Source organism: Protopterus annectens, chromosome 9.part0 (genome assembly GCF_019279795.1).
Source record: "Protopterus annectens isolate FY-2018-M chromosome 9.part0, PAN1.0, whole genome shotgun sequence".
Taxonomy (NCBI): Eukaryota; Metazoa; Chordata; order Ceratodontiformes; family Protopteridae; genus Protopterus; species Protopterus annectens.
The window spans coordinates 1,206,105,791-1,206,120,900 of record NC_056743.1 but is presented as its reverse complement, the minus strand read 5'-3'; the positions used below and the strand labels follow the sequence as shown (position 1 = coordinate 1,206,120,900).

The window sequence follows — 15,110 nt, the reverse complement described above, 5'->3', positions numbered from 1 at the left end:
TCTGCCAAACAATTTTGCCCTGATGCAATGTAGGATGCATGTAGAGTGAGACTGTGCTGACAACCTATAGCCCAATATAACATGTCTAGTCTGCAAAGGGGGTACGACTTGGTTCCCCCTGCTTGTTGATGTATCACACAACTACAGTACTGTCTGTAACAACTTGAAGAGGTCCCATGGACCAAAGACAGTTCAAAGACCTGAGTGCCTTGATCAGGACAAACATCTCTTTGCTATGTATGTGCTTATGTCTGTCCTTGGTGTCCCAAACACCCTGCACTTTTATTCTGAAACACCTCCCCAAGCAAAGTCCAAGGACTCTGTAGTTATGGACTGCTTTGGAACAGGAAGGGAGAAGGGGAGACCTGGATTTAAGGATATATGTTGTCTCCACCCAATGATTTCTCTTCTGACAAACCTCATTGGGATTTGAAATGACAAAAGGTGTTCATACTGGGACCAAATAAACTTCAGATAGCACTGTATCTTTTTCATGTGGAATCTTGCAAGGAGTATCATGAGATTTATAGAAGCCATGAGACCCAAAACACTGATATATTCTCTTGCAGTGACAGAAGATTGAGTGGAAAACCTTTGAATTAGATCTAGCCAGAGATCTATTTTTTTCCTGTGGAAAAAAATCTCTTTGAACTGAGGTGTCTAGCTGACATCCCAGGAATACTTTTGAATGTTCTCTGGAATCCCAGCATGTCTAAGAGATGTTTCACCCAAGACAGAGATGCCTGACACTTTGATAAAGACTCTGCAAAGATATGCAAGTTTTCCAAAAATGGAAAATGTAGATACCCTGTAGCCAGCAATAAACTATAACTGGAGATAGACATTTTGAAAACACTTTTGGCGCAGTGAACAGTCCAAAGGGTAAGGCAGAGAACCGATAATGTGATTCAGACACACAAAACCTTAAGAAACGTCTGACGTCTGGATGAACAGGGATGTATAAGCAGCTTTTAAGTCTAGCATTATCTGGAAACTTGAAAGACGAAAAAGAGGTTAACAGGATGTAAAGTGACATTTTTAATTTGGGCACTAACACACACAGATTTAGGAAAAAAGACACAGAACTGGACTCCAATACATTTCTTTCTTTGGCACCAAGAACATTCTTGAATAAAAACCCTTCCCTACCTAGGAAGAAGGAACTGGTTCTACCACTCATAGGATATGATGAACCACCAGTGGAAACAACAGATTCTGATCTGGAGAATGAGGAATGACCATGTGGAAAGGAAAAACTTCCTCCCACTGCCATCTGTAACCCTGACAAATAATCGTCAGAATGCATTTGTCTGAAACTATCTGTTGACAAAATGAAAAACAGGGACTCAGACTTTCTGGAAAAAAATGGGCCAGAGTGGTAGGGGGTCACAAAGTCTCTTGAAGAGTTATTCAAACTTGGATTGTCCTTGGTTTTGGGAGGCTCAAGACTTCTTTATGGAACCCACTTGCCATTTCTTCTTAACCATCTGTTTACCTGTGTTTTGTTAAGACTGTTTATTCTGTTTTTTGCCAAAACTAGATGAGGAGTTAGAGAATCCATTAGAAAACTTGGAAATGGAAGGCCGAAAAATATTACTGATTCCCTGGATCAGTTTACTTTTTTCGTCACAATTTTTGATCACCTATGCAGCAGAGGGACCAAAAACTAAATCTCTAGCCAAAGAATAATGTAAAATCTCATCATCATCATAATCTGGGAGGTTCTGAGAATGCAGCCAAGCAAACCTTCTCAAAACCGTACCAGTGGCCATACCCTGAAAGAAGCATCAACAGAGGCATGCACACTATGTAAACAAGGAGTAGTGATCTGTGCAATAGAAGAAACCAAATTACTTAAAGCAGATTTTTCCTCACGAAGAAACTGCAGATAAAATATTCCTCATACTTTCACAATTAGTCTGAACAAACTAAGATACGAGGCTGACTATTCAAAATTCTGAAAATCAGTCCCTGATCTGTGGTGGCAGAATTTTCCTGTATACGTCTACGTTGCCTGTTTTGTGCATAACAGGAACTTAGGAACTTGTGCATCCAGAAGGAGAAAAGGGAAGAGAGTAAAGCAGAAGGGGCAGGAGGGGAGGGTGTGAATACTGCAACAGTGAAAAGAAGGGCAATTACTGTTATGGTAATATTTTATACAACTGTACTAAGTGTTTCCATATTACGGCTACAGTACTCAGTACCAAAGGGAGAGTACAAAAGCTCAGTAGTAAACTTGGGATGAGGAAGGTCCAGAAGAGCTCTCAAGAAACCCATGCAGGATAGTTTTGGCAAAGCCAGTTCTTGCCCTGTAAACAATATCCAATTTATAATGCTTAACAAAGGTATAGACAGAGGTCCAAGTAGCAGCCTCAAAAGATGGAAATGATATCCAATCCTTTGAAAAAGGCACCAGATGAAGCCACAGTCCCAATATAATGAGCAATCACAGAGGCAGAAAGCCTTTTCGCATGAAAGGAGTAACAAATAGAAATGGCCTTAGAGCTCCATGAAGAAACGGTTTGCTTCATAACAGCCAAACCTAGAGATATGGGATGAAAGGAAACCAAAAACCGCTCAGATATGTGAATGGATCTTATCTACATAATATCTGCGCTGTCTATGCAAATCCAAAGTGTGAAGAACCTTCTCGCTAGCAGACTGTGCAGAAGGAAGATAGGAGGGCAAACAATAGACTGATTAAGAGAGAATTCATTAACCACCTTGGGCATAAAAGAAGGATCAGTATGAAGAGACACCCTGTCACTATGAAAAACTAAAAAAGGAGAAACAGCCATAACAGCCTGGAGTTCAGACACTCTCTTAGCTGAAGAAAGGGCAAAAGAAGAACCGTCTTCCATGTACAATGTTATAAGGAAGCTGAAAGTGCAGGCTCAAAAGAAGCCCAGTCAAATTTTTAAGAACAAAATTAAGGTCCGAGGAAGGTGAAACAGGCTTCCTGGGAGCTCTGATATGAAGAACAACTTTAAGAAATTGCTTGACCAAACCTAGAAGCCAGAGGAGGAGTTAATGGCAGACAAGCAGAAATCGCTGAGAGGTGAGCTTTAACTGAAGAATATGCTAACCCAGCAATGAGCAATTCACAAAATAAGAGAGAACCAGAGGGATCGCCACAGAAAATGGATCCTGGTTATGAGCAAGGCACCAAACTGAAAATCTCTTCCATTTGGACATATAGGATTTCCTGGTAGTGGGCTTCCTGGCCTACTGCACAACTCTACACACATCCTCACAAAAAAGGTACCTAAAAGGGATCAAAAGCTTATCACTCACAATATCAGTTGATGAGTGGACAAGTAAGGATGGATGACAGATCTCTCATCTTGTGTGAGTAGTTCTACCCTGTAAGGTAAAAAGAAGTTATGTACTCTCCATAACGTTCCATCTGAGTAGTCATACTACATTTTTCTGCAACCTGTGGGTATTCGGATCCATATCGAATCCGAGCCGCAACTTTTTTTCTAGCATCTGCTCCAAGCTCCGAGCTCCTCCCCTGCCAATAAGGCACTACCATCTCCTACCTTCCCTTAGATCAAGTTTGCTGCAACTAAATACATAAGCAACTCAGCCCAATGAACCAAACCTGTATAATGACAGGACAAGGTCCGGGGGATGGAAGGAGGGAAGGTTGCAGAAAAATGAAGTATAACTACTCAGATGGAACATTATGATGAGTACATAACTTCCTTATCTGAAGTAGTTAACTTCATTTTATCTGCAACCTGTGGGACAGAGTCCCCAGCTACTCCAATCCTGGGAGGCCCTTATGGAAGGATATTCCTGAGCACCGCAGAGGCAAAGGATGCTCTAACTCCAGAAATCAGGTCTAATTTGTAATGTGAATTGGCCCAGGTTGCTGCTGAACAAATGTCGTCCAAAGAAACCCTAGACCAAAAGGCAGCAGAAGTCGCCATGGACCTGGTAGAGTGAGCTTTAACAATACCAGGAGGAGATGATAAACCTTTTGCTTTGTAGACATGTGAAATGCAAACAGTGATCCATCTGGCCAAAGAAACCTTAGAAATAGCTTTTCCCAAAAAGGATTTGGAAAAGGAAACGAACAACTGGTCAGACTTGCGGAATAATTTTGTTCTATGAAGATAGAAGCAAAGTTGTCTATGAACATTTAACAAATGAAGTTTGTATTCACCCTTGTTTTGGAAATTAGGAAAGAAAGCAGGCAGATTAATGGACTGGTTTATGTTTGCTTCAGATGCCACTTTAGGTAAGAAGGAAGGATTAGTACGGAGAGAGACCCTATCCTTATGGAAAACCAAATAAGGAGGCATGGCAGACAGAGCCTGAAGCTCAGAAACCCTCCTAGCAGATGTAATGGCGACTAGGAAAGCTGTCTTCCAGGATAAAAATTTTAAATCCACTGATGCTGCAGGTTCGAATGGCAGAACCACCAATGCCTGTAAGACAAAAGTAAGGTCCCCAAGGGGGCACTGAATCCTTGACAGGGGGGCGCAAAAGAAAAGTGCCTTTAAGAAAAGCCTTACACAGCCTAGAAGAGGCTAAGGCGATGTTGTCTTCACCAACATGAAAATTAGAAATGGCTGCCAATTGTACTTTCACTGTGGAGGAGCTAGCTCCTTGGTGAAAAATACCAGACAAGTCGTCCAACACCACTGGAACAGGGGCTGTAAAGGGATCTAGGTTTCTCTGTGAGGCCCAAATGGACAAACGCTTCCATTTACTGCAATAAAGTTTCCTAGTGGAATCTTTAAAAGAATCCACCAGTATGGATTTTACCGGGGATGCAAGGCCTGGAGCCCTGGCGATCAACGGAACTGGAGCAACCAAGCTGTCAGCTTGAGGCTGCCCAGGTCGGGCGGGCGGACACCCGAAGGATGGGAGATTAGATCCAGGCAGGGATCCAGAACCCACGGAGGAGCTAAGAGATGAGACCAACGGAATGGGAACCAAACCTGACGAGGCCAGAACGGGACAATGAGAATAACTTTGCACCGCAGTCGGAAAGTTTTCTGAAGAAACTTCGGAATGAGTGGCAATGGTGGGTAAGCATACAGAAGCCCAAGGGGCCAGGCATGGACAAGAGCGTCTCTGGGGGCTCCCTGGTGAGGGAATCAGAGTGAAGAACTCGCTGCACTTCACGTTGGAAGGAGATGCGAAGAGATCGCAGCAAGGCTGACCCCATGCAAGGAATATCACCTCCGCTACTGAATGTTTCAGAGACCACTCGCACGGCATCAGAATAGCCTGACTCAATCTGTCCGCTAAAATGTTGGAACGCCCCGTGATGTGTGTTACTATCAGAAACTGACCAGTGGAAATCGCTCACTCCCACTCTCTCACGGCCTCGCGACACAGGGGATAGCATCTGGTTCCCCCCTGCTTGTTGATATACCAAACAACCGACATGTTGTCTGACTGAATTGCAATCAATCAGAGAGGGAGGACAGTGTGAAAGGCTTCCAATGCTAAAAGTACTGCCCTCATCTCTAGAACATTTATATGCAACTTGGTCTCTGACTGGGACCACGTGCCTTGGACTGTCCTTCCCGAACAGTGTCCCCCCCCACCTGAGTTGGGAGGCATCTGTGGTCACTGTGGCTTGGACTGGAGATGACGCAACGGGGCGTCCTTCTATAATCTCCAGTGAATTTAACCACCAAAGAAGGGACGTCCTGCAGACGTGACTGATCCTGATCAGAAATTTCATGGGCAGGTCTAGCCAAGACCACTGAACAGCCAGAGTCCATTGAAGAACCCGCATATGAAGGCGCACACAAGGGAGAATCGATATAGAGGCAGCCATGGAGCCCAGTGCCTGGAGAACCTCGCTCGCCTTTGGAGACTTGAAGTTCACTATTTGAGCTATGTGGCACCTGAGGTGTAAGATCCTATCTGGAGTTAAGAATACTTTCATCTGCAAAGTGTCTAGCCGTGCCCCAATGAAGTATAAAACTTGTAATGGCTGCAACTGGGATTTTTGAACACTGACTGTAATCCCTAATAGATCTGCCAAACGAATAAAGTAGTCGCGGACCCGACAAAGCAGACGCTTGTTGGGCGCAACGAAGAGCCAGTCGTCCAGGTAAGGAAATACCTGAATACCCTGAAGCCTCAGTTGAGCCGCTACAATTGCCATTACCTTGGTGAACACCCTGGGGGCTGTGGTGAGACCGAAGGGTAGGGCTCTGAACTGAAAGTGACTGGCTCCCAGCCAGAAGTGCAGAAACCTCCTGGAGCTTCTGTGGATCTTGATGTGGTAGTAAGCATCCTGGAGGTCTAACGAGCACATCCAGTCACACTCTCAGAGATAAGGTAGAATGGATTTGTAGGGTGACCATCCGGAACTTCTGTTTGGCAACAGACAGGTTCAAAGTTGACATTTCTAGAATGGGCCTGAGGTCCCCCATCTTTTTTAGCACTAAAAAGAACCTTGAGTAGATGCCTGATCCAGACTGGTCAGGGGGGACCTGTTCGATGGCTTGTTTGAGAAGCAGCTTTGAAACCTCTAGAGCTGCGGCCTCCCTGTGAGCAGGTGGAACATCCGGGAGGTGTTTTGGAACATTTGGAGGGGCAACAAATGGGATAGTGTAACCTCTGGATATAATCTGTAACACCCGGCGATCTGTTGTTATGGACTCCCATGCCACTGGGTGTAAGGACAATCTCCCCCCGACTGCCTCCAGAGTAGGACAGCCGGGCAACCCCTCAGGGCTGCTGAGCGGGTCTATCAGAAAAAGGTTCCCTAAATCCAAAATTCTTGGGACCCCCTCTACCTCTGGGTCGGCGTCGATCCTGTCCCACTCTGCCTCTGGGGGAATAGTTGTCCTGAGAATCCCGGGAAAACGGAGATTTTCAGAACCACATCTTCTTTTGCCCTCTTTTATTGCTAGAGGAGGACCGCTGAGGGTTAGAGAAGCAGATCCCGATGGCAGACAAAGTCTTCCTGTCTTTTTCGCTCTGGACAAGTGTGTCACATACTGTCTTCCCGAAAAGGGAAGAACTGTCGTAGGGAGCATTAATAAACAACGCCTTGAAAGGGTCCGCAAACTGGTGCAACCTAAGCCAGGCATGACGCTTCATAACTATGCCTGTCCCGGCCACCCTAGCTGCTCCTTCCATGGCATGGGAAAGGAGCTGCATAGACGTGTTTGATACTGACTTCAGAGTAGACATTTTAGCAGAGAACAGCTGTTTGTCCTGCTGCGATAAGATCTCTGGGGGAGACTCAGCGAATTCCGATACAAGGTCTCGCTGAAGCCGGATTACATGTGCCAAATAGTTCAGCACACGGATTGAAAAGGTCGCTGAGGAATAAATGCACTTCCCAAACCTATCCACTGACCTGGACTCCTTGTCTGGAGGGTGGACTGAGGAACTCTCCTGCGCTAGTTCCTTCTTGGTGGCCGCTGCGACCAACATAGCGTCAACTGGGGCTCCTTTTGACCAAGGTTGTCTGTCAGTAGGGGGAGATAAAATCTTGCCGGGGAATTTGGGGATGGGCTCTACGGTATCAGGCTCCTTCCATGCCCGCGCGGTGATAAGGTCCACCAAGGGGTCTGCTGGCAGAGACACCCAGGAAGTAGATGGGCCAGTGCCAAAGGCCTCCAGGAACACTGACTCATCCCCAGAAGGTTTTGGGGCTGACCAACCTCCCCTCTGGCGGAGGATCTCCATGATGTCTCCGAAGGAGACGTCTTCAGAAGGTGACCTGGGGGAACCTTCTCCTTCATCTAAGTCAGTGTCTGTAGTGAGGGACTTGAGGGAGTCCAAGTGCCTCCTTTTGCACTTGCACTTAAGGTGGCCCTCTTCAGTGGGACTCTCTGAAGAGGACTTGTGAGCCGCAGGGGGTTCCTCAGGGGGAGTAACCCGGGGATCCTCTGGCACGGGCTGTCCTTGAGACAGGATGAAGGGATTCGTCGCCAAATCCAGAGGGATCTGGGTGGAATCTGAGGGGATGGGCTGGGATCTCAATCTCTGGGAGAGAACCCTCTCCACCACTTAGAAGGCCGAAGGAGAGCATACCTCCTTGGCACCCAGCAAGGAAGAAGCCCTCCCCGGATCCGAAGCAAGGACCAGAGCCAAAGCAAGGGTAGCCTGAGGTCCAAGGAAACGGGTCGGATCCGAAAGAGGCGGAGCCAAAGAATCCATTCCTCGGGTCTGACTCCCTGTCTGTGGCTCCGAGAGTCATTTGGCTCTGAACTAGTCTGATCCGAGGAGCTCAAGGTAACAGCCGGAGTCGAGGTTGGGGGAACCGTCAGCGCCGAGCTACCAGCTCCAAAAAATCTTGGATCCAAGAGCCCCGAAGCCGAAGTACAGATCGGGGAAGGAGAGATGGGGCGGAAAAAAGGCATGGAGGTCCCCCCTCTGGAGGGAGAGGGGCCTGGCAAGACTCCCATCTGTGCTTGGGTCTGAATGAATCTCTGCATCATCCTGTCCACGTCTAAGTCTGATAAGCTCCGAAACAATCGCGAAGAAGCCACCGACTCGGATCTGGCTGGTCTGCGCTGTGAGGGCGAGGAAGGCCTCGGATCCGAAGGTTCCAGCAGCTCCGGTGAAAAACGAGGAGACCAAAGCCGTGGAGAAACTGGCCTCATGGACTTAGAAGGGGGATTAAGGAAGAGCTCCCTGTCCGGGGATCTCTTGCGAGGTCTATCCCTTTTCTTGTCTCTGTCCTCCTTGCGCCTTTCTCTGTCCTTGTCTTTGTCTGCTACACTGACTGTAGTTTTTTCCTTGCCTGACCCAGCACCAAAAGAAATGGGAGTTTGAATCGTTGTCTGGGTGGGAGGTTGAGCAGTGGGTACCAAGGCCGTGGCAGACTCCAGCATAGATGCTGGGAGAAGGCCTTTTGCTACCAATTTGGCATTCCGATCCCTGAAGGCTCTAGGGTTGAACCCAGTGCAGACTGCACATTGTGTCGACAAATGGGACACTCCCAAACAAATAACACACAGTGTGAGACCATCAGCCGGGGAGAGCTTATGGCCACACACTGTGCATTTCTTAAATACTGATTTTGGCTGATCAGCCATGGTCCTACACCAAACACCACTACCTACAAGATCACCACACACAAAACACACGTAGGGGAAAGGCAGGCCTAACAACTACTCTACAGAGTTTTACAACAAAAACTTATTTTTTTTTTTTAAACTAACCGACAAACAAATTATATACTAGTGGGGGAGGAAGGGAAACAACTAACTCAGGCACACTAAAGACAAAGTATTTTTAAACTTACTATCCCTGAGCTCAGAGCGAAGGAGACCACAATGCTCACTACTGGCGCAGCAAACGAGATCTGAGGGAAGTTAGGAGATGGTAGTACATTATGGGTAGGAGCTTGGAGCAGATGCTAGAAAAAAAGTTGTTGGCTCGGATCCGATATGGATCTGAATACCCACAGGTTGCAGATAAAATGAAGTTAACTACTTCAGATCTTGTGGTTAGGTGCAGAAGATGATGGAACCAATGCTGTCCGGGCCAAAAGGTTGTCACCAACAAGACTTTGGGGGAGTCCTGCTCTATCTTGACCAGGAACCTCAGAATCACAGGAAGGGGAGGAAATGCGTACAGAAACATCCCCTTCCAAGAAAAGGATAGGGCACTCACCTTCTAGGCCAGAGGACTTGGGACTCTGGTGCAAAAAAAAGAAAGTCGTCTGTTCAAAGCAGAGGCAAAAAGATCTACTTGAGGAGTACCCCACTGATGGACAATGCCCAGAAACACATCTCTGTGAAGCATCCATTCATGAGGCTGTGTTTTGGATCTGCAACAGCTGATAAATCCGCCACTGAAGCTTGAGCTTTGAGTATAAAAAAAGAGGAAGAGAAAAGCTAGAGGATGACAGTGTTGTAGCCATTGTGACTTTAGGAACCACTGAAGTTTTCTCATGTGAAGCCTGGTTATAGGTAGCATAGGAATAGAGGAAGCTATGAATCCTAGTGCCCTCAGAAACTCCCTGGCTGTAAGGGAAACCCTAGGAAGAAAGGCTTGAAAAAAAGGTGAGAAGAGAAACCACTTTGGGAGGAGGCAGGGAAGCCTGGAGCCTGCAACAGAGAAATAAGTGACTCTGAGATGGAACCAGAACTGATTTTTTGGATGTTTACGGTAAGCTCCAGGCTTTGCAAGAAACAAAGACTAAAGCGGATGTGCTGAAGCAAGTCCTTGGGGGTGGGGGAGCCTGAATGAGTAGATCATCCAGATAAAGAAAGATGTGAACCGCCCTCAACCTGCAAAAGCAATCACAGGAGTGAGGCATTTGATGAAAACCCTTGGGGCAGTAGAAAGGGCAAAGGGCAAGGCAGACAACTGAAAATGCAAAGAAACAACAGATAAAAGAAAATACTTTCCTAAAAGGAGATGACTTGAGATGTGAAGATAAGCATCTTTGAGATCCAGAGACACCAGGAAAGCCTGGAGAAAAAGGGTCTGAAGGGACAGCATCCAAAAGAATGGATCTTCAGAAAATGGTTGAGCTGAGAAGGGTTCAGAATGGGTCTCCAGGTGCCTTCCTTCCTAGGAACTAAAAACATTCTGGAATAAAACTCCCTCTCCTCCTGAGAAGGGGGCACAGCTTGAATGGTACCTTGAGCCAGAAGGCTCTGAAGTACTTCTGGGAAAAAGGGAAGCTGTTTCTGAGGATACTGAGGTATGCCCAAGAAGAAGGAAGGAATTTCCACACCATAAAGTACTCCTGATGGATGACGGACAGAACCCAAGAGTCCTGAGTGATTCTTAACCAATTGGTAAGGGACAGGGAAAGGTTCAGGCTCAGGAAAGGGGGAAGGAAACAGACAGAACCTGGCATATCTTGAAAAGGAGGTTTCTGAGAAGTGGGAGTAGACTTAGCAGGAGGAACATGCCTTGAACCCTTCTTTCCCTTAGGATGGAGGGTGTAGATGCCTGTGAACAAAAGCAGATTTAGATGGATAATTCCTCTGGAATTTAGAACAGGAGAAACAAAGATATATTTCAATTCCTGCAAGACCTTATCCTGCAGAGACTTAAAAAGGTCAGCAGCCACAGAACCAAACAGGTTCTTATTATCAAACAGGAGCATAAAGGAGTTTAGCCTTAATGTCATCAGGTAATGGCTGTAGATTAAGCCAAGAGTAACAGTCTCAAAACAGAACAAAAAGCAGCAACCATAGAGGAGGCATCACAGCTGCATCATAGCTATATTTATTACAGTTGTGGGCTACTTCACAAGAAGAGCACAATAAAGAGAGGGCCAAGGACTTCCCTTCAGAATCTGGAAGGTCTGGGATAGCCTGGGAAGCCTGAGAAAGAAAAGCCAAAAATACCCGGTCATATGGGTCTGGTAGTTAATAGCCCGAAAGGCCAATACTGCATTAGACAGAGATTTGGATCAGCTGATTGGCCCTCCCCCAACACTTTGCGCCTGAGGCAGTTGCCCCCTCATCCCTCCCCAGCTACTGGCCACAAGAGAAACTTCAAACATCAATACAAACAACCAATATCTGAACAACCGATGCTGGGAATCTAGATACTGGATGCCCACTCTTCAGAATAACAGTTACAGAACTGTTCAATCACTCAGAAAAGGTGCTGCAGAGACATGGGGTGTTTCAAAAGCTGAAATCAGAACAGGTACTGGATCAAGCTCAGTCTCTGACCAAGTATTTCAGATGCTCTTTTTCCGCATTTATCTATTGATCCAACCCACTATTCCCAACTATGAGCCTCATCACAGTCAAAAGGTCCCACAAATAGGATATACAAAAAAGAGAGACAATTTATAAACTCCATACCCCAGTGTGTGCACACACACACACACACACACACACACACACAAAAAGCCATACTGTCAAATCAACGACACTGAAAAGTCCATCTATCCAATGCTATCAAGTCAGATTTGACCCCTACAGTGTCTTACAGTGACCCCATGAACAGGGACTGACATCCACAGAATTTATCAAGCAAACAGGAAACAAGGACACTGACAGATTTTTCTTCTGCATCAAACACATATTTAAGGACAATTTACAGTCACAATCCAAATACAACGCATCACCTGGATGTGGCAGAAAACCAGAGTGCCTGAAGAAAACCCACAAGAAAAAAGGAAAGATATGCAAACTTTGCACAGAAGGGATCTCAGCCAACCCCCCCCCCCAAAAAAAACAAACCCTTGCTGCGAGGTAACGTTACCCACTGCAACACTGTGTTACCCATAGTAAAAAGGGTTTACTTACTAGTTATTGCATCACAATCATTCAACTCACTGTGAAAGATAAATGTCGATAACAGTGAGCAGAGAACCATAAAAACACAATGTTTTTGCAGAAAGGGCAAGTCACTCTACATCCTCCATGCTGGAGAGCTATGCCCCACAGTCTCCATACATATATACCAACTCTACAGTCGCAAAACAGCAGAGAAAGGGGCCCCCCAGAAAACGACTCTGCTATCTCGCTCAATACAGCAACTGTGCTGAAGATCACCATGACATTTAATTTTTGTAATAAAACTCCTTATCAGCATATCCATTGACAACTCGCTTGATGCACCGTTTACAATAACCAATCAAAAATAAATCAATGATATCAAGTATACAGATAAATAAATCTACATTTGTTAGAAATAATGCAGCTCTATACATGAGAATGTACCATGGCAGGGTATAGGTAATTCTTAATTTACTCAAGCAGAACATGGCTCAGGAGAACAAAGACACCGAAAAAATCTATTCACTAGAAAAAAAAGACAAACTTTGAAAGTATGTGCTTCATCGGGTACTTTTGTGTCTATTTGAGCTGCCTTTTGGAATTGACTGAATTTTTATTTTAAATACAGTGAGTAGTGGTGCCTAATCATGAATGGACAGACTGAGTGACCACCCAAAGTTGCTAAAAATGTGACTTGCACAATTACCCAAACCCCTGATGTGCTGTACAGGTATTATACACAATGGTATAATTAACAACATACCGTAAATAGTACCAATGAATAATACAAACTCCTTGATGCTTCATTGTCTCTGTAGCCAGTGGAAAAGGGATTCTGACACAGAGAGCATATTCATGCTATGAACATGGTGATGTTCTCTTGGTATATGCAATGCATGCAATCTATGCAACAGCAAATTGTCAGAGTGAAAGCAAAGAAAATTCTTAAGGCAATGGACAGCTACCTCAACAAATTAAGAATAAATACTTACTAAAAGCACAAATAAGCATTACTTGAAAGAAGGAAGGATTACATAAAAAAGATGCACAAAAGCTGCAAAAGGTTCATACTAAGCTGTTAATTAGAAAGATAATTTGTAGCTCAACTTTAAGATCCTATTTTTTCCTTACCCTGCGACACAATCTATCATCTAATTTCTTTCCATTTCACTGAGGGTTTGAGGGAGGCAAAACCAAGGGTAAAATTTATGGTTTCCCATCCTCTTGTCCAGGCTGCATTTGAAGAGGGTCAAGGAACTAACTTTGATTTACATTTAAGGGAAGTCTGTTCCATAAAAGAGGTATAGCTATTTTGGCAACACGTCTTCATGCTGTAGTGGAAGTTAGATTCTTTCGGGTGGGTGTTTTAAGGTGTTGTTTGTTTTGCAGATGTGCAGGAGATCACGCTGGAATGCATCATTTAAGGCCTCCTCTCAAAAGAAACAGAGGAGAGAGAAAACCCTTTAAGGCAGTATATACAGTACATGGAAGACGTGCCCTTGATTTTCTTTCTGAGGAATGCTTTTTTCTTTCATGAGTCATATACTTGCTCAAAGGGGCATTACATTCTATTATAAGTTCGATAAGGGAGGAGTAGAAAGTGATAACTTCCCTTGATATAGAAGATACAACCTTGGCAATCAGTCAGATTATATAAAATGATTTCCTAACAGTATATACCAGTTGTCACAGGATCATTCATTGTCAATGAAAGTGCCCAGGTACCTAATAACTGTGTCAGCTTTCACACTGGTGTCATCCATGTGGTAGGTGAATGGGTGCCTAATGATTGCCAAAGGACACTATAATACATTTACTGGTATTTATCTTAAGGCTACGGTCCTGGCACCATATGTTTTGACACATTAGACTATCCTGGAAAATCCGGGAGTCAAATGAACAGTTCAAAGCTCTGAATTTGCAATCATCTGCAGGCCTTAAACATCATGACTTAAGTGGTTCCATGGTGTAATGGTTAGCACTCTGGACTTTGAATCCAGCGATCCGAGTTCAAATCTCGGTGGAACCTTATTTTGGAGGAAGAGGTTGGCATAATGGCTAAATATCTTTACCTCACAGATACAAGGTTTGATTCTGACCTCTGATTATTGTCTAGGCTTGTAACAGTCTGCACACTGATAATCTAATATTCACTTATGAATCTAAACCTTGACATCAGAATAGCAAATACTAATAAGAAGTGCCCCAAGGATGGAAATTTCAGTGATGCCACTAGTAAAAATCTTTTTTGATTAAAGTGTGCTCCCTAACTATGAGATTGTGTTTGGTCAATTAGCTAGCTTGCTCTCAAAATGGATTAGATGAGAGTTTTACATTTAGTATGATTAACTTGTCTATAATCCCAGAATGCTGGATGGTACCAAAGGCTTTAGCCAGGAAGAGATAAGCAGTACGCAGCAATTTGGCTTTATCCAATGTGTATGTCACTTTTTCAAAGAAAACCTCTGTGTTCAGGAGGCAGGACCTACTTTCAATGAACCCATGCTACTTTGGGTCAAGGGACTGTATAGACTGTTGATGTTTTTGTTAATACGTTCTTTAATGATGTGCTCCTTTGCCTTACAGATAAGGCATTAGACTTACAAGTCTACTGATAACAGGGTCAGTGAAGTTCAATACACCTCAGGCACAAATCTAGTGGTAAGAATGAGACTAATGAGGTTTAGTAGTAGGTCTATAAGGCTGTGCTTGGTGCTCACAAGAAAGCAAGCTGTTTGGACTCATGAAGCTGGTGCTGGAGACCGTCCTCAGGATTTGCTCCAAAGGTGATCAGGGTGGGGGAAGGGTAGCCTGGGTATGCTAATATGCAGTGGAACGTCAGGGGATCTTAATGGTGTATGCAAACATAAGCTAAATGTATCTGCCATTATGATTATTTTATTTTTTCTTTGCTTTTGT

The 15,110-nt window shown here is 44.7% G+C and overlaps 1 non-coding gene across 1 annotated transcript; it reads left to right on the top strand.

The window, feature by feature from the left end:
• Positions 1-14,148: 14,148 nt before the first annotated feature.
• Positions 14,149-14,220, top strand: TRNAQ-UUG. The gene has a single exon. It is a non-coding gene; the product is annotated as a tRNA-Gln (tRNA).
• Positions 14,221-15,110: the final 890 nt, after the last annotated feature.